The 24,751-nt window shown below is 45.0% G+C and overlaps 1 protein-coding gene across 1 annotated transcript in view; it reads right to left on the bottom strand.

The window, feature by feature from the left end:
• Positions 1-24,751, bottom strand: part of LOC140722625 (uncharacterized) — a 121,779-nt gene that overhangs the window by 60,325 nt on the left and 36,703 nt on the right. The gene's annotated exons all lie outside the window — the stretch shown is intronic.

The following is a 24,751-nucleotide window of genomic DNA, read 5'->3' as shown; positions in this document are numbered from 1 at the left end:
ATAGGCAGAAGCGTGCAGAGTTGCCCATGTTCCCCCTCCCTTGGAAGAATTACAAACCGTTACTGTTGCCATGCTGCTAATGAGAGAGAAAGAGATGGAACAAAAACATCCCCGAACATACTGGGACTGGGACATTGCTTCAGATAAGGGAGAGATAACACAGGGAGGAAGAGACTTGTTGTTCCACCATATTATGACTCCTGTAAGACTTATGGCTCCGGAGAGGGCTGTTTACTTGGTACTATTCTGTTCATTAAAATTCCTCAGTGGACAGCCAGAGTGGGCTGGTTTGATGGGCTAAGCCATTCAAAACTGATTGACACCTGAGACCCCGTGAGTAGAGATAAAAGTGAGGTCTGGGGAGACACCCCTCAGACGCACCAAGCGACACACTAGTGAGCACTGGTTAAGTGTTGGAACCCACGAGAAAGTGTGGGGCATCGGAGACCGAATGAAGGATCGGTCAATTTTAACTCACATTGTTTATAGCGAGGCCCGGTGGGGGCTTGTGTGTGTGTCCACCCTTGCCTGGGGTGACGAGTCCACCATAGAAGAACGGTCAAGCTAAAGGACAGAGGGGTCATACCTGAATGGCCACAACAAACACATTGACTGATCAAGATTGTAAAGGAAGGTTTTGACTGGCTGTCACTGTTCTCTCTCTCTCTCTCTCTCTCTCTCTCTCCCTCTCCCTCTCCCTCTCCCCTCTCCCTCATCCCTCTCCCTCTCCTCTCCCTCTCCCTCTCCCTCTCCCTCTCCCTCTCCCTCTCCCTCTCCCTCTCCCTCTCCCTCTCCCTCTCCCTCTCCCTCTCCCTCTCCCTCTCCCTCTCCCTCTCCCTCTCCCTCTCCCTCTCCCTCCTCCCCCCACCCCCACACACACACATCGACACATCGACCAACAACTACCTCCAGCAGGTATCAACTGAACTGAACTTTATATTCACATATGAAAATTCATTATCCCCTGGGACATCAATAGAGCTTGTTTTATTATTGATTATTCTTATACCCACACTGTTAGGTTTAGTATTGCTAACGTGTATTATCTGTATATTTGCATTGTTGATATTGGATTTGTATATTTTACCAATAAGCACTGTTTTGATAATAGTACCAGACTCCCTATGGTGACTTCTATCTTTGCTGGTAAGACACCCAGTTACGGGGGTACGTAACAAATTGGGGCCCTCGTCTCGAGATTTGATTACCAAATTGGGGGGCCAGTGCGTCGGGCTATAAGTCCATTATTTGATCTGGTTGCGTGGGTAACCAGACAGGAAACTCAAAGATGGATATAGACAAATTTATAGAAAACCCGACTTTGAAGGCGCTAGAGGATGCTACAAAGATGGTCTTGTGGATATTGCGAAATGATTAAATCTCACAGAGGTGAAGTCGTCAATAAAAAAGTGGGAGATACAGAGGGCCATAGCCCAGTATTATATATCTGAGGATGTGTTCACGCCGGGGGTATTGGAACTTATCCCTGAAAAGAAACCAGTTGGTTGGGGGGTGGGTTCAGTTAGAGTTGGAAAAATTAAGGTTGGACGCGGAACAGAAAGAAAAAGGGAATATGAGCTCCAGCTAAAGGAGTTAGAGGCGCAAAGCGGGCGGGAAAGAGCTGTCTGGGAGGCACAAAGTGAGAAGGAAAAGGGCTGAAAGGGAGATGGAGGGGGAAAGAAGGAAAAAGGAGAGAGATAGGCAACATGCGCTGGACATGGAGAGGTTAAAGCAACAGGGAAGAGACCGAGGGGGAAGGCTCAGTTGAGAAGTTTTAATGTTAGTAGAGAGTTCAGGTTAAGTACCTCCGTTCGAGGAGACAGATGTTGATAGTTACTTCTTGCATTTTGAAAAGGTGGCAGTGAATCAGAAGTGGCCCCAGAGATCAGTGGGTGGCGTTGTTACAAAGTGCATTAAAAGGGAAGGCTCAACGGGCATATGCGGCGTTTGTCCGAGGGGGAGTCTGAGGATTATGAGGAAGTAAAGCAGGCTATCCTTCGGGCCTACGAGTTGGTACCTGAAGCGTATAAGACAGAAGTTCAGAGATTTAAAGGAACAGTGGAATCAGACCTATGCAGAGTTTGTCTATGAGAAGGGTGTGCTCTTGGATCGCTGGTGCGCTGCAGAAGGTGGAGGAGGATTTCCATCGTTTCAGAGAGTTAATTCTGACTGAGGAATTTAAAGGTTGTGTTTCGGATAATATCAGGATGTATCTGAACGAGAAGATGAATAAGTCTATATCAGAATTTGCCAGGTTCGCAGATGAATATGGCCTAACCCACAAGACAAAGATTTCCTCAAATAAGAGTTACCAGAAAGGCAGTAGGGACGGGTAGAGAAAGCCCACCGGCTAAGGTCGAGAATAAGCTGGGAGCTAGTGGTAAAGGTAAGGAGGAGGACAAGCAGGCTGGCAGGAAAGTTCCTGGCTTGACCTGTTATAATTGTGGAAAGGTTGGTCATATTGCATCTAAGTGCTTTGTTCCGAAGAAGGAGACAGGAAAAGGGAAAACGGCAGTCCCTACAGGGTGTATTGAGTCGATCAGTAAATCGACGAGGAAGGCAAAGGTAGATAGAGTACGAGACGGGCGTGAGAAATTTATTTCAGAAGGGACGGTGTCTGTGAAAGAAGAAGAGACCCCAGTTCCAGTGAGAATCTGGAGAGATACTGGGGCTGATCAGTCATTGATCCTAAGTAAGGTGCTAGATTTTGGTCCTGAAACTGGAGAGGTGGTATTAAGAGATATAGGAAAAGGGACAGAAGCTGTACCTTTGCATGGGATTATTATAAAATGTGATCTGGTATCTACTACAACACATCGTCCAACAACTACCTCAGCCTACATGAACAGAACTGAACTTTATACTTTCCCATGATAATTCATTATCCCCTAGACATCGATAGAGCTTGTTTATTATTGATTATTATTATACCCACACTTCTAGGTTTAGTATTGCTAACGTGTGTTATCTGTATATTTGCATTGTTGATATTTATTTGTATATTTTACTGATAAACACTGTTTTGAAAATAGTACCAGACTCCAATGGTTACTTCTATCTTTGCTGGTAAGACCCCAGTTACGGGGTACGTAATACTGCCTATTCTATAAGCCTCTCATAATCTTATAAACCCTATCAAATTTCACTTCACCGCTTCAGAGAAAACCACTCAAGTTTCTCTAATCACATGCCCTCTAATCCGGTCAATGTCCTGGTAAACCTCTTCTGCACTCTCTCCAAATTCTCAACATCCTTCCTAGAGTGAGGCAACAGGAACGGCACGCAGTACTCCAGATGTGGCCGAACTAGAGTTTTTATCAGGTGCATTACAGCTGGCTCGAGTAATAAAGTCAAGCATGCCATATACCTTCTTAACCACTTAATCAACCTGCATAGCCAATTTCAAGGAGCTTTGAATTTGAATCCCACCGTCTTTCTGCTTATTAACACCTGTTAAGTGTCTTGCACTTAACATTGTGTTGTCTCTTTACATTTGACCTACCGAGGTACAACACTTCACATTTACCTGGATTAAACTCCATCTCCATTTCTCTGTCCACATCTGCAATTGATTTACAGTTCATCCCGCTGTATTCTTTGCTACTATTCGGTGCTATATATAATAATGTTCATTTTCAGCCAGATCGGCTATATACATCACAAACTGCAGGGGTCACAGAACTGATCCCGGTGGAGCACCACTAATCACAGAGCTCCAGCTACAACTGGTCCCTTCAACCAGTACCCTCTGTCTTCAATGGGCGGGGCAGTTCTGAATTCAAACTGCCAGTTCACCACTTTTGGATGAGACTCCCATATGGAACTTTGTGAAATGCCTTTCTGAAGTTTGTTAAAATGACAAACATAGTTCTGTCTCCATCAATCATCCTCGTCACGTTATTAATAAAATCAAACGATGTAATAAGGCACAATTTACACAGAAGGCCATGCTGGCTCTCCCTAATTAGGTTATGATTTTCCAAATACTCATAAATCCTGTCTCTCAGAATTCTCCTCAGTACCTTCCGTGCCACTGACATGGTTTCCAGGATTATCCCGGATTTCCTTCTTGAATAATGGAGCAACATGAGCTTCTCACCAGTCCTCCAGGACCTCGCCTGTGGCTGTGGAGGTCACAAAGATATTGGTCAAGGCCCCAGAAATCTCTTCACTTTCCTCTCAGTCACCTGGGGTATATCCCATCAGGCACGAGGGACTTATCCAAAGTTTGCTATTTATATATCCGGCACCACCTCCTTCCTAACTTCAAAATGCCTGAGCATATTAATACTCGCGGTACTGATCTCCACATCTTCCATGTCCTTGTCCTTGGTAAATATTCATACAAAGTACTCGTTAGGGACCTCGCCCACATCCTTCGCACCTAGGCAAATGCTCCCCCCCACCCCCCAACAATGTTATCCTTGTGTGGTCCCACCCTCACCTTGTTATCCACCTGCCCCTGATGTATGTACATCATGCCTTGGGGTGCTCTTTAATCCTACTTACCAAGGGCTTTTATTGGCCCCTCCTGGCTTTCTTAATTCCTCTCTGAAATTATTTTCTGGCTTCTTTATAATCCTCCAAGACCCGGCCTCATTCTAACTTCCGAAGCTTTACTGATTTTTCCTTTTTTATTCGGGACTACAACATGACCTTCCTCGACATCCACAGTTTCAGTTTGTCCTTCCTTCTAACTGGAAAATACCTGCCTTATACTCTGTGTAGTTAAAGTTTAAGCACTTTTCACATGTTGGATGTAGACTTGCCCGAAATTAGCTGTTCCCAATGATCTCTCACTAGTTCCTGCACGATGCTCTCATATGTAGCCTGCTCCACTTTAATACTCTTTCACAAGCTCCATAATTGTCTTTATCTGTAGCTATCGTAAAACTTAAGGAGTTGTGGTAACTGTTTGCTCTGAAAGGATCGGTCAGCTGGCCAGGTTCATTGCCCAATGCAAGATCCAGTGCAGTTTCTGCTCTTGTTGGACAACATACATATTAATTTAAGAATCCCACCCAGACACCCCATTTAAACCAATTGCTCTGAAAATGTTTCAGCTGATACTCCTTTGTTTGCTATGTGCCGGGTCGCATGATATAGGTGATCATGATTTTCCGATGACCATGATTGTTTGGCAGTTTTTTTCTACAGAAGAGCTTTTCTATTGGCAGGTGACTACAGCCGTTATCAATCCTCTTCAGCGATTGTCTGCCTGGAGTCAGTGGTCAAATAAGCAGAACATGAGACCGGCATCGGCTACTCATACGACCATCCAGCAGCTGTTCCCATGGATTCACGTGACCCCGATTTCCAGGTTGGAAATGCATTTGCTACATCTCGCCCTAGGGTGAAGTGCAGGCCAGTGAAGGGAAGACACGCCTTATACCTCCTTCGGCAGAGATGTACCTTGTATAACCTATTAAGTCAGCTCTCAACTTCCTTTGCTCCAAACATAATGTACAAAATGTCTTATCCAGGCAGCATCATCGTAAACATTCTCTGCACACTCGATAAAGTTTCCATATCCTTCCCGTAATGAGGCGCTCAGAACTGAACCCAATATTCCAGCTGTGATCTTACCAGGATTTCAGAGTTACTAAAATACTTTGCGGCTCTTGTACTCAACCCCGGACTAATGAAGGCAACACACAATACGCCTTCTGAACCAACCCATCAACTTGCAAAGACGCTTTGAGGGATCTTTGGATGTGGACCCAATCATCCCTCTCTTCTATTACACTGCTAACAATCCTGATATCAACCCTGGATTGTGCCCTCAAATTTGTCCTTCCAAAGTGAATCTGTTCACACCTTTCTGGGTTGAACTCCATCCACCTCTTCTTAGCCCTGCTCTCCATCCTACCAATTTCCTGTTGTAACCTACGAGAATCTTCTACAATTCCACCAACACCCAAATCAACTGCCAACTTACTAATTCCACCCTCCCACTTCCTTATTCAAATCAATTATAAATATCACAAAAAGAGGGAGTCCCAGAACAGATCGGTGCACAGTACCGCTGGCCACCACCCTCCAGGAAGATGATGCTCTGTTTATAATTATCCTCTGATTCTGTGGGCAAAAGCTAATACTGAGTCCAAAAGCCATCATTCCTAGAAGACCATGCCTACTGTCTTTCTGAAGGAAACAACCATGGTCAACCTTATCAAATATCTCACTAAATATCACCATAAACACCATATCAACCTCTCCATTTTCATCCCGTGCTTTGTCACCTCACAGAATTCAACCAGGCTCAGGAAGCATGACTTGCCATTCACAAAGACTCACCCTAACCAGGATATGCTTCTCCACATTCCTGTAAATCCTGTCTCTAAGAATCTTCTCCAATAGTTTCCCACCACTGAAGTAAGGCCCAGTGGAATATAACTTTCAGAGTTATCTCCACTCCCTTTCTTGAACAAAGGAATAATACTAATAATGGCATAAATATATAATATAAAGGAAATAATAATATTTCCCATGCTCCTATACTCTGAATCTCCTTCTGTCGCCAGTGATTAGGCAAAGATCATCGCCAAGGGAGCGGCAATCTCTCCCCTCGCTTCGCTCAGTAACCTGTGGTATATCCGGTCCACACAAGAGAACAAATCAATCCTAATGTTTTTCAAAATTTCCAGCACATCCTCTCTCTTAAACTCGACATGGCCCAGCATATTAGCCCAGTAAACGTCCTCACAAACATCAAGATCACTCTCAGTGGTGGATACTGAAGTAAAGTCTTCATTAAGGACCTGCCCCACCTCCCGATCCCATGTGCACATTTCATCTTCCATCCCTGATCGGTCCTACCCCCACTTTAGTCATCCTCTTCTTCCTCACATAAATCTACAATGCCTTGGGGCTTTCCTTAATCCGCCTGGCTAAATCCTTCTGAAAACCTTTCCAGCTCTCTTAATTCCATTCTTCAGCTTGTCTCTGGCTCACTTATATATCTCTACAACCCTGTCTGATCCTTGCTTCATAAATCTTAACATCTGCTTCTTTCTTCCTCTGGACGAGACGTTCCACATCTCTTGTCACCAATGGTCCCTTCACCGTACAATCATTTCCCTGCCTCAATGGGACAAAACTATCCAGTACCATATACAAGCGCTGCCTAAAATACCTCCACATTTCCGTTGTGTATTTCCCAGAGCACATCCGCTCCTGATATAAGGTCCGTTTCCAGCCATATAGAATCACGATTCCACTTCCCACAGCTAATTACCTTAGGATCTGTAACAGAGCTGTGGGGAGGGAATGGGACCGTTTATTTGAGGACTGACACAGTCTGTCGGGAGGTCGTGGGACAGCGTGGTTAATTTGGAGACTGACAAGTGCGGGATGGGTGGAGAGAGAGGGGCGGTGGAATAGTTTGGGGACAGACGTGGGCCCCTGGGAAGAGAATCTGGGATTAACCTGGGGATTGACACGGGTTGTGGGGAGAAAGTGAGACAGTGACATTAGTCTAGGGATTGACATAGACTGTGGGGAAGAGAGGGTGGGACAGTGTGATCAGTTCGGCGGCTGAAGAAGACTCTGGGGAGAGACTGGGATGGAACGATTAGTTCAGGGACTAACACCGGATGTGGGGAGAGTGGCATAGTGTGATTAATTTGGGACTGACACGTATCTGTGGATTTATTTTGAGGACTGACGCAGGGCTGCGAGATTAGTGTGTGTTCCTTGTATTTGAACGGAGGCCACTGGAGCAGCGTGAATCACAATAAATTATTAATATTATTATATGTTTCGCAAATCCTCTGTGTTATTCCATAGTATTTAAAGTGATCTATTGAGCTAATTTAAGACCATGCAGCGAACTCCTTCATCTCCATCGAGGAGCTCCCACTCACGTCTCAACGCCGCATTACCGCGCTCTCACCCCACAATTTCTTTGATCACAGTGTCACGGAATCGCTGAGCCCAGGAACACCGCCCACTCCACAAGTGCCGGGAATTCGGGATTCCTTCGTTCCCTTCGTTCGACACCGCCAACCTCAGGACCATATCAACCAGGAATTACCCTGTAGGAGCAAGGGTTAGGGTTAGGGTTAGGGTTAGGGCCGGGGCAGCGGGAGCAAGAGCCTGCCATTACACCTCCGAACGTCTAAGTGGTAGCAAACCATCCGGTTAAAACCTCCCTCACCTCCCGGGAAGCTGAAGCCGAGATGAATACCCGAAACTCACCGCCAAACTCTCACTGGCCCGAAAGGGTTGCAAAGCCTCTCTGTACACAGCCCTCCCCTACCGCTCCCTCAGCACCTGAGCCAGAAGCCTGCGGGCGAGAATACAACTGGAGATCATGGGCGAATGGTGAAATGTGAAATGTTTAAGGGAAACATGAGGGGAAGCTTCTTCACCCAGTGGGTGATCAGAGTGTTAGACAGTGCTACCAACGCAAATGGTAATTGAGATTCCGATGTCAACGTTTAAGAGATGATTGGAGAAGTACACGGATGAGAGGGATATGGATGGCCACGGTTCGGGTGAGGTCGATGGCAGTAGGCAGTTTAGATAATTCCACACTGACTGGACGGGCTGGAGACCCTGTTTCTGGGCAGTGGCTGTCTGACTGTAAGCGTGGGTTAGAACTTTAGTGTCTCACAGCACCGAACAATCTTGAAAGTCGTTGATACTGTTCGATCCCTCTGTCCTTGCACACACTGAAGCGTGGAGACTGAGTTAATGGATGGTTATAGCATAAGAAGATGGAAGCTTTGGAAATTATTTATTCTGTATTCTCCAATGGTCTGCGATGGTTTTGAAGGAAGACGACTGTGAGACCGGATGTTTGCTTTCCCTTCGCTGCGTTTTTAATTTGTGTAGATTTGTATGTTTCATTTATTAATGATTTTAGAGGGAGACACGGATTCCACACCGGCCATGTGGATTCAGGGTTAAATGGATCGAAATATGAGCGTATCTGCACCCGATACGATAAAACCACGATTCAGAGGTAAATTGACTTTAGGATAAATTGGTGTGTACTTGAATTGGGAATTTGGAATTGGTATTTTGGAAGGCTGGTTCTTTTAATAAGCACCAGAAGCTGCTGCTGAACACTTTGAAATACTGGTTTTAAGTTGTAGGGCTCCATTGGAAAAGGTGTTTTGAAGTCATTGTCGCATTTGCCCGGTAATATGTAAGTGACAGGTCTATTCAGAAACGCGCTGGTGCAGTCAATCGCTCAGCGATTTGCTGACGTCGTCAGCCCTAATTCCATAAATTATCCAGGTGCTGCTGTGTGATCAGATTAAATCGATTATTTCCACAGCCCTATTTCTGAGACACTGGTAACTGCAGACTCGCAATAGAGTTGTAAAGTGCAGGAGAATTTTGACACTGCTTGACCAACACGGCTGCGCTCTGTCGTCCAGCCAGAATTCACTCTGTCTACTACATCATCTGCCTTCTGTCAGGAAGCCAATACTGAATCAACGTAGCCAGGTTTCCCTCGATCCCATGCCTCCTGACTTTCTGAATGAACTGATCAAACTGATCAAACGCCTGACCAAAATTAAATCACCCTCATCGACTGTTCTGATTCTTCTGTTTGTTTTATTTTCACTTTTTCAAATAATTCAATCTGACTCATAAAGGACAACATGCCATGTTGACTCCCCGTAGCTAGACTACGTTTCTCCAAATACTCATAAGTTCCCTCTTCAATAATCCTCTCCAGTAGTTTACCCACTACTGATGTAAGACTCCCTGGTCTATAATTCCAAAAACTATCCCTATTATCTTTCATCAACAAATGAATAACATTTTCCACCCTCCAATCATTTAGTTCTACTTCCGTGGCCAGAGAAGACATAAGTATCCTATCCAAAAGTGCAGCAATGTCTTCGCTCGCCTTCCAAATTACCTGGAGTATATCCCCTCCGGTATCGGGGAATCATCTATTACCTGCACTATATCCTTTCCGGTATTGGGGAATCATCTATTACCTGCACTATATCCCTTCCGGTATCGGGGAATCATTGATCATAATGTTTTCCAAGTTTCTACCGCATCCTCTTTCTCAGCGTCGGCTTGTTCGAGCATACCTGCCTTTTTACACTGTGTTCACATTGATCAATGTATTCAGTGAGGAGCTTCACTGCCTCAATTGGACTCCAGATGCAGGTTTTCCTTTTTTACCTCTGATCTGCCCACACTCTCTCTAGTCATCCTTCTGTTCTTCACTTATCTTAGTGCATCTCTAATCTCCTTCTAACTTTGAAGTCCATTGTAAAATTATATTTCTGTCTACATGCTGACTCACTATCTGATCCGTTCTTCCTAAACCTTAAGTATCTTCCTTTCTTCCTTTTGACGAGCTGTTCCATATTTCTTGTCAGCAAGGGTTACTTTACGCTATCACCCTTTGCCTGCCTCAGTCAGACAAGCCTATACCGAACCCGTGTATCTGTTGCGCATTTTCTTGAGTACATCATTTCAGAATGTACAGAATACTCCAAATGTGGTGATCATGTTCATGTCTCTGTGTTCGTCTCACAGTCTATTAATGAGCAAACGCTCCACGTTGTCCTCCCTTTCTGCAGCTGCGATACTATCCCTGGTTTCCCATCGCTCTCCCTTTACGCTCTGTTACCCGACCCTGTCCATTTTAACCATATAACCATATAACAATCACAGCACGGAAACAGGCCATTCCGGCCCTCCTAGTCCGTGCCGAACTCTAAATCTCACCTAGTCACACCAACCCGCACTCAGCCCATAACCCTCCACTCCTTTCCTATCCATATACCTATCCAATTTAACCCATGTAAGTGTTTTCTGAACAATCTTCACATATCTGTTGCGCATTTCCTTGAGTACATCATTTCCCATGTTCTGGCCAGGAAGCACCACACATCGCAGATCTCCAGTTAAGCACATCCCATACTCCTTGGTCATATCCACGTGTAAGGTGAATGGACGGGAGTTCTGCCCTATTGTTCTGACATGCTGACCCGCGGAGAGATCTGTCACCTGATCCGTTCTCTTTTCTAATATTAGATCCGGTCTGGACTGTTCGCTAGACCGCCTTTCTTTTTATATTGATATGAATCCTTCCAGCACACAACTGAGAGATTATGCCAGAACTTTTACCCTGGGAAGGTGTCAATGAATATTGTGGAATTTTCACTTACCCGTGCCAATAACATGGCACATACCCAAGATCCTCTTCCCGATTGGTTCCTCACCGTTCCCGTTGCAATTTGTTTTTCTTTTGTAAATCTAGTGGGCGGCTGTACAGAATACTCCAAATGGGGTGATCGTCTGTGTTCGTCTCACAGTCCATTAACAAACAAACGTTCCACGTTGTCCTCCCTTTCTGCAGCTGCGATACTATACCTGGTTTCCTATCGCACTCACTTTACACTCTGTTATCCGGCCCTGTCCATTTTGAAACATCTAAAACCCGGAAATTCCTGAAGCCATCCCTGCCCTTGTGACAGTCGAGTGTCTGTGATAGTTTGGAACATACTTCAACCAATGTAACAATCACACCAGCAGCACTGAGCGTTTGTATTGCTACCTACCTGAACTGTATGAGTTCAGCAATCTTCCGGCAATTCTGCAATTTCCGGATGACCAGGCATATGATTGTTTGAATTTATGACATATTTGACAAACCTGGTAATTGTAAAACGGCTTTATTTGAAAACTCCGCTGAATTGTCATTAGACACGGGCGTTATCTACACAGATGGCCATTTAATGTAAACACATACTTCATTCCATTCCTCAGCTCTTCTCTGAATTTCCTCTGTGTCAGTGTATAGATACAAGTATTGGTACACATGCTGAGAAATTGTAACATGTACCCAAATTGTTGTAGGATGTATACCGGGGAACTCAAATATCTGTCCTCGTAAAAATAGTTCTGCACTTGCCATTTTAGAGAACGAGCTACATAGGGCATCCACAATAATATGAAATTAGCTGATATAGAAAACAGCAAAATCATCGATTTTCTGCGTTTTTCCACCTCGGCATCTTTCTGATTGTCGCTGCTGTGCCGAAGCCTTCTGCGGACTCTATTTGTCACAACGATATGCCTTACGGTTAACCCGTTAAACACCAGGATTAAGCCGATTGGTAGCAATGGTGTTAAAATGCTCTGCAGTAATGCGTATCCTCTCCACACGGGTGAAGTAGCGTATTCATATGTGAGGGCGCAACGCCACGGCGTGTTGTCAATGATGACGTAAGGTTCAATGGCAAAGTATAACGGGACACATTTCCCGCAGCTCACTATAACCACGGTCACAATAACCACCGTTGCTGTTCTCTCGATGCAGTATCGTTCCCGCAGCTTTCGGCAACATATTGCGATGAAGCGATCGAAGGTAAAACTGACCGTAAACCAAACAGAACAGTCCTGCGTTATAGCCGCAAATACAAGTGTCAGAGCGCATACAGGAGTGATGAGCAGGGATCTGGAATAAATGTAGATATTGTTGGTCTGATCCACTAAAGCAACAATGATAACCACCATCAGATCCGCTGTTGCCATTCCAACCAGGTAACGGGTGATGCATTTGGAGAGTCCGCATTTTCCCCGAGAAAGGATCACAATCGCCGTTAAATTAACTGCAAGAAATTTGGAAACAAAATAGAAATACGGTCAGCTCCCTGAATGCCCCCATTCTACCGATGCTACGCAGGGTACGGTCTGTTTGGAAGTGGAAAGCGGGAACCCAGTGCGTGCGGTCTCGGTCGCTGCACTCCGGCTGGAGGACAATGACGGATGTGAGTGTCAGTGGATTGGCGACCTTCCCACAGTTTAGAGCGAGGCATCCGAGTTCCACGGCTCACGTACCGGTGAGCAGTCGATCACTCCTGTAAACAACAACATTTCCATTATTAAAGGTGAAAGAGTTGAAGGGATTGTTTGTAGCGGTGAGAAAGTGGAGTCAATGAGATATAAAGCACGAGTTCACATTACTGACTTACAGAAGAACAGACCTACGTGTCGAAAATAGACTGGACCGTCATATAAATAAGCTGCCACGTTGTTATAAGGTCGAAGTGTCTGCATTGATAGAAACTCGGACCTAGAAAAGCAGAGATCACTCCAGGAAGCCCAGCGAGGTGAAATTATGAAACAATGTCAATATCAGCACGAACATATTTAACAATAAAAGAGAACACTATGATCAAAGTATGGAAAATGGAAATAAAACCATTGGATGCCTGAATCCTCCATTCCGGAAACACGTTTCAGCCGACGGTAGCATCTGTGCTCAGTAACAGTGCGGATACCGCAGCAGAGTAACGACGGCACCATACATAAAGTAACCAGCTCCGGCATCTTACCGGGGACACCAACCGCTACAAGTGTGGGATAGAAAATGGCCGCGATGTAATAAATGGCCGCATATCCCATATTCCGTCAGAAGCAGCGTTCAGTTGTACGGAGCGTTTCAGCTGCTCAGATGGACTGGAGATCGGTTTAGCAGACTTTTATTGAGGTGAGAGCAATTCCACTGAGGCAATTAGCGTGGTTGTCACGTCAGGGACATTAGTGACAACCAACTGCACAAACACTTACGTTAAACTATTTTTACTCACTGTTCCCCTGTCATGAATTACACTCCTCAAGGGATATTGCGATCTATGTCCAGGTACCTTACTACAAAATATTATGTGCATTTTTCCAGGTTATTTTCCATTTTACCTTGCTTCAGCTATATCTGTGTTGCTTTTAAAGTAGGTATTTATCTTGAAGTCATTTAATTTGTAACATTTGCCGGAGCACATTCGCTTCTGAAATTGAGGGAAGGAGTTTGTTCTGGCGGGTGAAATTGAGAACACTTCTTTATTAAAGGGGAATATTCGTTCATTCTTTTCTTTCTTTCGTTCCAGTCATTCCGGGTGCTTTAAGTGTTGGAAATCACAGTGACTTCTGACATGTGTCACAATAAAGTACATAGCATTCATGTTCCTCGAAATAATTTAAAAGAGCCACTGCGATATTCCAGAGTTCTGTGATCAAAAAGGGTACATGCCTCCGGGAGATTAGCGAGGGCTGTGGACAGTTTGAAGAACAATGTTTTCCAGCGCACACGTGGGCCGTTTGCAGGAACTGACCTGGGCCAGTGAAAGACCTGACCACCCCGTACCCGTGACATGCCATGCAGTCTATTTAACTTGAAAGATATTCGCAAACTTGGGACAATTCTACCACAATTTCTCCATCCATTCTCTGTCTGAACAAAAGCAGCAAGTAAAATCTTTGAACAATCCGCAGGTTCCTGATTTACTGTCGGGTATATTGACTTCCGATCGTCGCTATAAGTGTGTGCATAACAGCAGAAGTGTTCAATCTCTCCTTTCAATCACATTTCTTCCTGCTTCTGCAATGCACCTCTCCTTGCCTATTGTGATACTCGTACCGATAAGCGGCCCTCGGCCTATTGGAGAAAGTCTCATCACTCTGTTTCCATTGTGGAACTCGTACTAATGTGCGGCCCTCGGTAGAGTCGAGAAAATATCACCTCTGTCTTCAAATTCATCCTTCCAAATTGAATCACTTCGTACCTTTCCCGTTTGAGCTCCATCTGTAACTTCTCAGTGCTGCTCTGCGTCCTGTCACTGTCCTCTCGCAATCTGTGACTACCTTTTATGCCATCCATAATTCCATCAATCTCCACATCATTGCAAATAAGCGACCCCCTCCACCTCTTCATCCAAATCGTTCATAAAAATACAACAATCCGGGGGTCTCCGATCTGATCTCTGCAGGACGCCACTGGTCACCGACATCCGGAGTGAAACCGCTCCATCCACAACTATCCTCTGCTTCTGTGGGAGTCATTTCTGAATACACCAAAGAACTTTCCCTGGATACCAAACCTTCTGACATCATGAATGTTCCTACCATGGCTAGGGTTAGGGTTAGGGTTAGGGTTATTAAAATGCATTTACACCAGATCCATTAACTCCCACTTTATTTGATGAAGATCACGTAATAAACACGTTCTCCCATCTCTTTCTCTCTTCCATTTTCCCCGCTTTGACTCGGGCGAGTGCAAACATGTGAACAATCCTTCTCCTCCGGGTACAAACCGGAATTAGTTGCCCAATTCACTGAGTGGACAACCGCTCTTAATCCGCATTACCGTCGATTGCCTGAAACGTGAATCTAAGAGTATGATCTCATCTCGGTCCAGAGCATCCCTTTGACAAGATGCTGTCTAGAACTGAGCGACTAGATGACATTGACTATCTCCAAGGGGTTTGCGTGGGTTAATATGATACGAGTCCAACTTGTTTGGAACAGTCTGAATTCAATATACTGGTGAACTGGCTCTGTCAGCGATACCACATGTCCCTACAAATCTCGAAGCTGTAAAGGGGCTTGGCTGATGGAAAGACATTATAACCTTCTGTCCGATTTCCAACTCCCACGGTTCTGTTCGCACCTTGAAATAAGCTTTGCTCTGCTGTTTCTTCCGTCTCCATTTATGCGCAACGACATAATAGGCCTACTTAATAGAGTCAATTAATTGCTGGTAGCATGTGTCCTTTCCAATGCCGCCAAACTCGGTTGATGATAAATCCAGGCAAAACAAGGATTCTAACCCTTTTATTTTCGCATTTCCTTTAAAGTCCCGCTCATCCATTCAACAATTGCACTGTATTGTGGTCGATAAGGGGTACCAACCTATGTTTTTCCCCAGACAGTTTCATTACATTTTGTATCGCCTGTGCGGTGTATCGGGGACCATGATCCGATTCTAGAATCCTCGGCAATGCACGACGGGTAAAAACTCTCTCCAAACAAAATCCTGACTGCAACGTCAGCGGTTTTCATTATCTAGTTGGGAAAGTCTCTATCCACTTGGTGAATGCATCCACTATCTCGGGGATATAGTTCAGTCTTCCAGGGATGGAGGTGAAGATCAAACAAAGCAAACCTGCAAGTTAACACATGGTCCCCCTATGGGGCGTATCCTGAAACTGCTTTTCTAGCCGATTTATCTGTGTTATCACTGTTCACAAATCAAACAATTCTTACAATAATGTACATCTCCTCGCAGTTTTGGCCACCGACACAGATTCTTCAACTGTTCCACAGTTCTATCTGATCCTTGATGCCCACAAATGTCATGGTGCCAATACATCATCTGGTTTCTTTCATAATTCCGCAACTCAAATTTACCACTATCAAGTATAATCCAAATCCGTGCCTGTATCCATCGATATTTCCCATAATCTTCAGAATCCTCTCCTGTGTGTACCTTTGCTAACTCCTGATCCTGTTGCTGTGTCATGACTAAGTCTATATGTGAACAGTATATGTACAGTATGTGTACAGGCTGGTTTTCTGTCATTCCTTCCTCTATATCTGGATTCCATTTCACCACCCAAGTTTATTCCAGTTACGACTAGCTCACCAGCCCTCCTGTTCCTTTTTGGGGATGTCTTTAAGTTAACCTCCACCTTTTTAATACATCAGTGTTTTCTCTTGCCTTCTCTAATATTTACTTCATCAAGGGAGGTGATGGCAAAGGTTCGCCTTCTACTGGGATATAACCTCTAGATTCCCATAACGGTAAATATTCAGTCAAAGCACATGAGCATCCAGTGAATGGAGGGAGATGGGTCATGTACAATAATCAGAGTTTAGTCTCATTCGGTATCTTGTTCAGCGCAGGAGTAGTGAGTCACAGGGCTTGTTCCTGTTCTCTGCTGTTCCATGATCCCAACATGTCCAGGTGATGTGTTCGCATTGTGAATCTATTCGCCATCCGCTGTCCATTCACCTACTTTCAACTCGTTCTTCTGCACTGACGGGGGTAACATAGGACCCGGTGTCTTGCATCACCGGAACAAGGTCTCCCGCCAGCCATGTCCCTGACAAGCGGAACATTCCCGGCTGTGCAGTGACGTACCAGTGACTGCAATTTCCCAGAGTTCATCAGTCAACCGCCTGCTGCAATGTGAACCTTTGGATAATTCCAGAAGTCAAACTGGAGCTTCCCTCGAATTCCTGCTCCCAAACTCTCAGTGCTGCACAGAACAACGTAGTTGCAATTTTCCAAATCAAAATGCATGGCATATTGCAGAGGAGTCCGAAACTGTCATCAGAAAATCAAAAAGATTCTTATATTGTTTATGAGTGGGATATAACTCGATTAGATTCACGCACCGGTTCACATTGAGGAATATGTGACAGATTCAGCAAACGCAAGAGTGCCGAGATACACGGTGAAGGCAGCAATTTAGAATTGCTGAGGGAAATGTATTCACATAAATAATGCAGGTACATGAGACAGGCTGCTTTGGTGGGTTTTATTTCGATCAATTTATGAAATTAATTACGCACTTATTTTTAAAAAATAATTAATATATTTATTTTGCTTATTTTCATTCAACTTTTCAGAAGTTGTGTTGCCGAACCACAGAGGTTTACGGATCAGATGTTGCTCACTTGGCGCTGCGTGGTTTAGCAGCGAATAGCATGCAGAATTATGCCGGGCCGAACGGTCTGTTTGCCATATGACCCTATGACGCTGAATGTGCTGCTCAACACAACCGTCATTATTCATCAGTTCACAGTCCCTCTCACAATTTTAACATCATCCAAATGCAGAAGACTCTTGTTCTAAGAATAGCTCAGTGAATACAGGTTCTATTTTAAGAGTATTCACTAGATTGGTGGAACAGCGGGAAAGAAGGAGAAAAAAACCCACCGGCTCACACTGAGTCAGATATTCACAGGTACGGGACTGAGACAACATCCGTAACGCTGGAGCAGACAGATACAGAACGAAGCCGACACTTACACGATAGTAGAGACTGACAGATACACAATGAAACCCACACTCCCACACTGTAGCACAGACTGACAGATACAGAATGAAACCCACACTCTCACACTGTAACAGAGACTGACAGATACAGAATGAAACCCACTCTCTCACACTGTAGCAGAGACTGACAGATACAGAATGAAACCCACACTCTCACACTGTAGCAGAGACTGACAGATACAGAATGAAACCCACACTCTCACACTGTAACAGAGACTGACAGATACAGAATGAAACCTACACTCTCAGACTGTAACAGAGACGGGCCTGTACAGAATAAAATTCACACACTCACAGAGAACCAGAGAATGACAGAACCCCACACTCCCAGTCTGTGGTAGGGACTGCTATCCACAAAATGAATACGCCCCCCACTCTCACATTGCACCCGAGACCGGTGGTTAGAGAATGAAGCACCCTTTTCACTTTATACCGACGACTAGCAGGGGAAAATGAAACACACATCCTCATATTATCCGTCTGAATGTCTCCCCTTTGCTGATTGTCTCTGCACTGCTGTCGTTCTATCTCACTAATTCTACATCTTATGTGAACTACATATCAACCATCTCTTCATTTCCAGCTTGAGACCTATTGAATCATGAATCCTTTGCTCTCTGGCAGCCTGGGATATTGCTCTCTGCTCTCCCAGTTTACACACACACACACACACACACTGACACACACACACACACACACACACACACACACACACACACACACACACACACACACACTCATACACACACACACACACACACACACACACACACACACACACACACACACACACACACACCTTTTCTTCGGCTGCCCATCAATTTTCTTTTTTTAATACTTTATTTACAATTTTCAGATTTACAAAGACAAAACATATTGAAGACGTACAAAACAATACAAAGGAAATGCAGCTCCAGGTGGAGCACAGACAAAACAAATCAAAAACAAGAACAAAAAGGCTGCCAGACAATTTACAAGATTACATAAATATACTTACAAAAAGAAAGTTGAAAGAATAGTGGTATCACGGAACCAATGTAAAATAAAATGAGTAAAGGAATCCGGTTCGACACCACACCCACTCATGGGACTAGACAGGTCAAGGTCTCAATGTATGTGAGGTAATATGACAGTGAGCCAAGAAAGGTCCCCTTATTCTCTCAAATATATTCCGTGTATTGGGGTTGTGCAGGTGCACAAGTTCAACCGTCCAGATTCACATTTTTTCGCTGTCTCCAAGTTAGACACAACGTTAAGGAAAAGTGCCCACACTTCGAGCCTATTTCCACCACACATCCCTTTCTCGAAAACCTCTTGCTCCCTCCAGACCCCAAACAGTTAATATCAAAATGTGTGAATTGTTTTACTCCTTTGGTTTCTACAGATTTTATTAGGGAAGCCTGGGCTAGGGACTTGAACTCAGAGGTATCAGCGGAACTTTGGGAGGAGGCAATGTCCCGGGTTCACGGTTGTTCTATTAACGCTGCAGGTTAATCCAGTACAAGGTGATGCATAGAATGCTTTATTCAAAAACAAAACTGAATCGCATCTTCCCATCTGTGTCTCCTGATTGCGACAAGTGCCGCTCTGCTGAGGGCTCACTAGCACATCTTTTCTGGTTTTGCCCGACATTATACAACTTTTGCACTGCAATTTTTGAGTGGCTCTCAAAAGCCTCTTCTAGAGACATTCAGCCGAATCACGACCTCGCCATCTTTGGATGCTCTGCACTGACTCTTGAGTTGCCGCACGACATGCGGATTGCTCTGCATCTAGGAATGGTGGTAACTAAGAAACTTATTCTTCTGACCCGGAAGTCTACTACTCCACCCACCTTTGCACACTAGCTCAAGGAGATGTACATCTATTTTCGATGTTGACTGAGGCCTTCGCAAGCTTGTATGGGAGACCGGCAGCTGCCCATGCTGCAAGTCTCCCCTCTTCACGCCACCGATGTTGTCGAAGGGAAGGGCATTAGGACCCATACAGCTTGGCACCGGTGTCGTCACAGAGCAATGTGTTGTTAAGTGCCTTGCTCAAGGACACACGCGCAGCTAAGATCGAAACAGCGATCTTCAGATCACTAGACCGACTCCTTATCCACACACGCCGCCCACGCACACACACACACACACACACACACACACACACACACACACACACGTTCACACATTCACACATATGCATACACACAGCGATACACACTCACACAAATATACACACAGACATACATACGCATCTACTCATAAACACACACATACACACACACACACACACACACACACACACACACACACACACACACACACACACACACACACACACACACCAGATGTAGAGAAGATAGTTTAAGAGATGGAGGGATGGAGGGATCCCTGGACAGCTCTGAGCTTCAAGATATCGAGAATATATATTGTACTGGGAACCTGATAAAAATGACTTCAACATCGATCTCGTCAGGGCTGATGGAGAACTGGACAGAGTATCCGTGTACACAGCGAGTATGTTTTATATCTGGAGGCACATAGCGTGACGGGGTGTAGCAGCTGATTTTTTTTTTAAATGTGGAAGATATTAAACTGAAGTCTGCAGGAGGAGACTGGGAGGTGAGTTCATCTGTCCCTGGATCCAGACCACACTGAGTGGAAACCGGATTTATTTGTAGATGTGACAGTTAAATGCGGCAGAAAATGCTGGAACCACAGTGAACGTTTCTGTTTGGAAAATAGGAACAGTCGTGACCGCTGCCAATACAACTATGAAAAGTTGTAAATAGGGCGGCTCATTGTTCACTTACTGGTCTCATTACACATTTTGGTCAAATTAGATAGAGGGATCTGACTGAGGTAATGTCAATGATACTGACGTACTGACGTGTTCGCGTTACATCCCCACAGCATTCACACCTGAGACACTGCCGGTGATGTAAGTTGTTTGTTCAATAACGATGATCAGAGGTGGGACCTTGTCACTGGAGATCGATCCCCTGTATAAATCAGAGCCTGTTGCAGTACGTCAGCCCAGAATGTCTTGCCGAGCTGTAGAATTCAGAGCAATCGCGTTCACTGCGTCACTCAAATGGGATATCCAGTAATCTGGCGGATAGAAGACATTTACTACCCTGTTATTTCAGCCGTTGGTATTCCCGGTAAGCCGCTGTCACTCCTGCAAACGGCAGAAACTGAGAATTAATTCCGATGTTCTGAAGTGTTTCTCTCGCTACTTGTTTCCACAGCCACCTGTCCAGTCCACGCATTTCAGTCATGGGCGGAAGGTACTGACGATATTAATCCCATTGCTTTCGCAGCAGGAAGAGCTCCATATTGGAGCCGAGATGCTGCCTTTGACTGAAATCCTCTCCGCTGTCTCGATGTCATGTAATAATTGTGAATGGAAATGTCTGCACAGGAGGACACCGGGCTACACTGCATCCGTGGGAGCCAGCCGACCTTCTGTTCTGTCTGTATGAATCGGCTGTGAATTGCCTGACTGGGTGATGGAACAACGCGAATGGCTCATTCATGTTAGAAATATGAGCAGAGGGAACCGCCGATGTGGATTTCATTTCATTCCTGTGCTGCTCAGACCAGTGACGTTGGTATATCATACCCATTCCTTACTGCGGCCAGGAAGCGTTTAACCAGCTGTCATCTGGTCAGTTTGGGAATTCACCCAGATTGAACCCATTTACAAAACTCGCGGAGAGTTCTCTGTCGCGCCGATATTGCACACTGTCAGCGGGTTCATATGTTCTGGGTCCAGTTTCCACCATTTGAAGCAGAAAAAAAAACACAAGATGAAGTCTAATAATAATAATTTTGCTCTATTGCCCTGACAGGTCAGTAATTTCTCTGTTTCTTTCCCTCTCTCTTGCAGTTAACCTGGTGGCGATTGTTATCCTGTCCCGAGGAAAGTGCGGTCTCTCCAAATGCATCACTCGCTACCTGCTGGGAATGGCAGCGGCCGATCTCCTGGTCGTTATCTCTGACCCTCTGCTGAAGTGGACTGTTCTCATATACTTTCGGTCTTCCTTCCTCTATTGGACTCCCGTTTGTAGGGTTGTTCGTTGCCTGCTTTTAGCAAGCACCGGGGTCTCTGTCTGGCTGACAGTCGCGTTCACCTGTGACAGATTTGTGGCTATTTGTTGTGAAAAGCTGAAAACAAAATATTGTACCGAAAGAACGGCGGCTGTGGTTATCGGGACAGTGAGTGTTCTGGGCTGTTTAGAAAGTATCCCTTTCTACTTTACATTGGAGCCTTCGGTGATAATTGATGGAGTTTTCTATGGCTGTTTGAGCAAAGAGAGTTTCTTTTCGTCCCCCTCGTGGGCCGCATTTGAGATGATTCATCGCGTTTTCATGCCTTGTCTCCCGTTTGTACTGATGTTATTGTTCAATGCTCTGACCGTTAGGCGGATCTTTTCCGCCAATAAAGTCCGGATGGGGCTCCGGGGCCGCAGCAAAGGAAAGAATGACAAGGACCCGGAGATGGAGAACCGAAGGAAATCGGTCGTTTTGTTATTCAGTATAACCGGTAGTTTTATATTTCTGTGGTTAACACGGGCGGTATTTGATATCTACCGACGGGTTGTAAACTTTCCTCGCTTCTCGGACACGGATCCGATTTATATCGCAGACTCCACAGCGACAATGCTGCAGATCCTCAGCTCCTGCACCAACACATGTATTTACGCCGTGACTCAGAGCAAGTTCAGAGAGGAGCTGAAGAACGCAGTGAATTACCCGCTGGAACTATTAACCAAATTCATTAAATTGTAGAGCGACCATCTGGTTTCTACAGTGGAATTAAATCAGTCGCCATGTTTCCTCCATAATCTATCCACTTGCCGATATGTGGAACCACGGGTAACAACTGAGCGCTCTGAAACACTCATGTATTTAGTGGTGATATATTTCACTCACTGTCTATCCCGTACAGATGAAATTTTTCCTTCATCAGATTCCACTCAAATATACGAAGCTCGCCTCAGTGGAACTTCACCCAGGTGGGCTCTCTGTAGAACTCTGGAACTGTCCGGGACGGTCCAGTCAGGTCCCGCCCGTTTTATTTCATTCTGTCCACTGCATCTCATTCTTTGTTGTCCTGATGCTAACAACGTTTTGCTCCGGGTTTTGCTGGTCAAGATGGTTTCTCCCCCCTTTCTCCATTCTCTCTGCTGTTTCACGTCCTTCCTTTTAGAGATGTTTACGGTGTTTTACCCCCAATCACTCTCAGGATGCCCTCGATTCCAGCATCATCTCCCCCACCCCCGCTTAATTCTTCTCCCTCGCTGATACTGTACACCAGTCTACTACCAGTCTCTCTCTCTCTCTCTCTCTCTCTCTCTCTCTCTCTCTCTCTCTCTCTCTCTCTCTCTCTCTCTCTCTCTCTCTCTCTCTCTCTCTCTCTCTCTCTCTCTCTCTCTCTCTCTCTCTCTCGAGCTAACTGAGCTCTATCTGAAAGTGTATTCGGCCTTTGAGAGAAACAAAGAATGATGCTCGGAAACTGACTTCGAACATAAATTGTTGGAAACGCTTACCTTGTAAGGTACGGTCGGTTAAAATATTCATTAACATTTCAGTCATGTCTGCTTTCCGTTCATCTCAAAGGTAAATAAAAAAGTCAAACTCCTCGTGTCTGAGGATTCGGACACTGTATCTTTTATCTGATGCGGCAAGCCATACATGGAAATATCGCAGAATTACTTTAAATTATTTTGTACCGCTTTCCGACGGCACATTACTCCTTGTGTTGCATTTCCAGTTCCGCCTCGCTGATAGCTGTCCTGCAAACGATCACCGTTATACAACATCGGTGATTCTCCTCGCCCGGGCTTTGTCGGAAGTAAGAGTTGACACGACAGATTTATCGAGTGTAGAACAGATTCACGCACCTTGAGCCAGTTATTAGTAACTCAGAAATTTCTCATGAATATTATTTCCAATGATACGAAAGGATTATGTCCCATCTCCGGCCACCACGTGAACACAATAACAGTCTGAATCCCAAAGGACTACAAAACATAGAAACATAGAAAACCTACAGCACAGTAGAGGTCTTTCGGCCCGAGATGCTATGCCGAACATGTACTTAATTTTGAAATTACTTCGTGGTACCCACAGCCCTCCATTTTTCTAAGTTCCACGTACCTATCTAGTAAACACGAAGTACACTGCAGATGCTGTGATCAAATCCACACGTACAAACAAGCTGGATGAACTCAGCAGGTCGGGCAGCATCCGTTGAAATGAGCAGTCAACGCATCGGTCCTGACGAAGGGTCTCAGCCCGACACGTTGACTGCTCATTTCAATGGATGCTGCCCGACCTGCTGAGTTCATCCAGCTTGTTGTACGTGTTGACCTATCCAGTAGTCTCTTAAAAGACTCTATCGTGTCCGCCTCCACCAAAGACGCCGGCAGCCCATGCCACGACCTCACCACTCTCTGCATTTAAAACTTACCCCTTGATATCTCATCTTACCTACGTCCAAGCTCCTTAAAATTGTTTCCTCTCGTGTTAGCCATTTCAGCGCTGGGAAAGATCCTCTGACTATCTACACGATCAATGCCTCTCATCATCTTATACCCCTCTATTTGGTCTACAGTCAACTTAAGTCGCTCAAGGAGAAAAGACCAAATTTACTCAACCGATTCTCATAGGGCATGCTCCCAAACCGCGGCAACATCGTCGTAAATCTCCTTTGCACTTTTTAAATAGTTTTCACATCCTTCCTGTCGTGAGATGACCAGAGCTGAACACAGTACTCCAGGTGGGGTCTGACCAAAGTCCTGTATAACTGTAACATTACCTTTCGGCTATTAAACTTAATCCCACAATTGATGAAGGCCAATGCACGTATGTCTTCTTAACCACAGAGTCAACTTGCGTAGCAGCTTTAAGTGTCCTATGGACTCGGACCCCAAGA

The sequence above is a fragment of the Hemitrygon akajei genome, unplaced genomic scaffold (assembly GCF_048418815.1).
Source record: "Hemitrygon akajei unplaced genomic scaffold, sHemAka1.3 Scf000082, whole genome shotgun sequence".
Taxonomy (NCBI): Eukaryota; Metazoa; Chordata; class Chondrichthyes; order Myliobatiformes; family Dasyatidae; genus Hemitrygon; species Hemitrygon akajei.
This window is presented reverse-complemented; position numbering and strand designations above follow the sequence as displayed.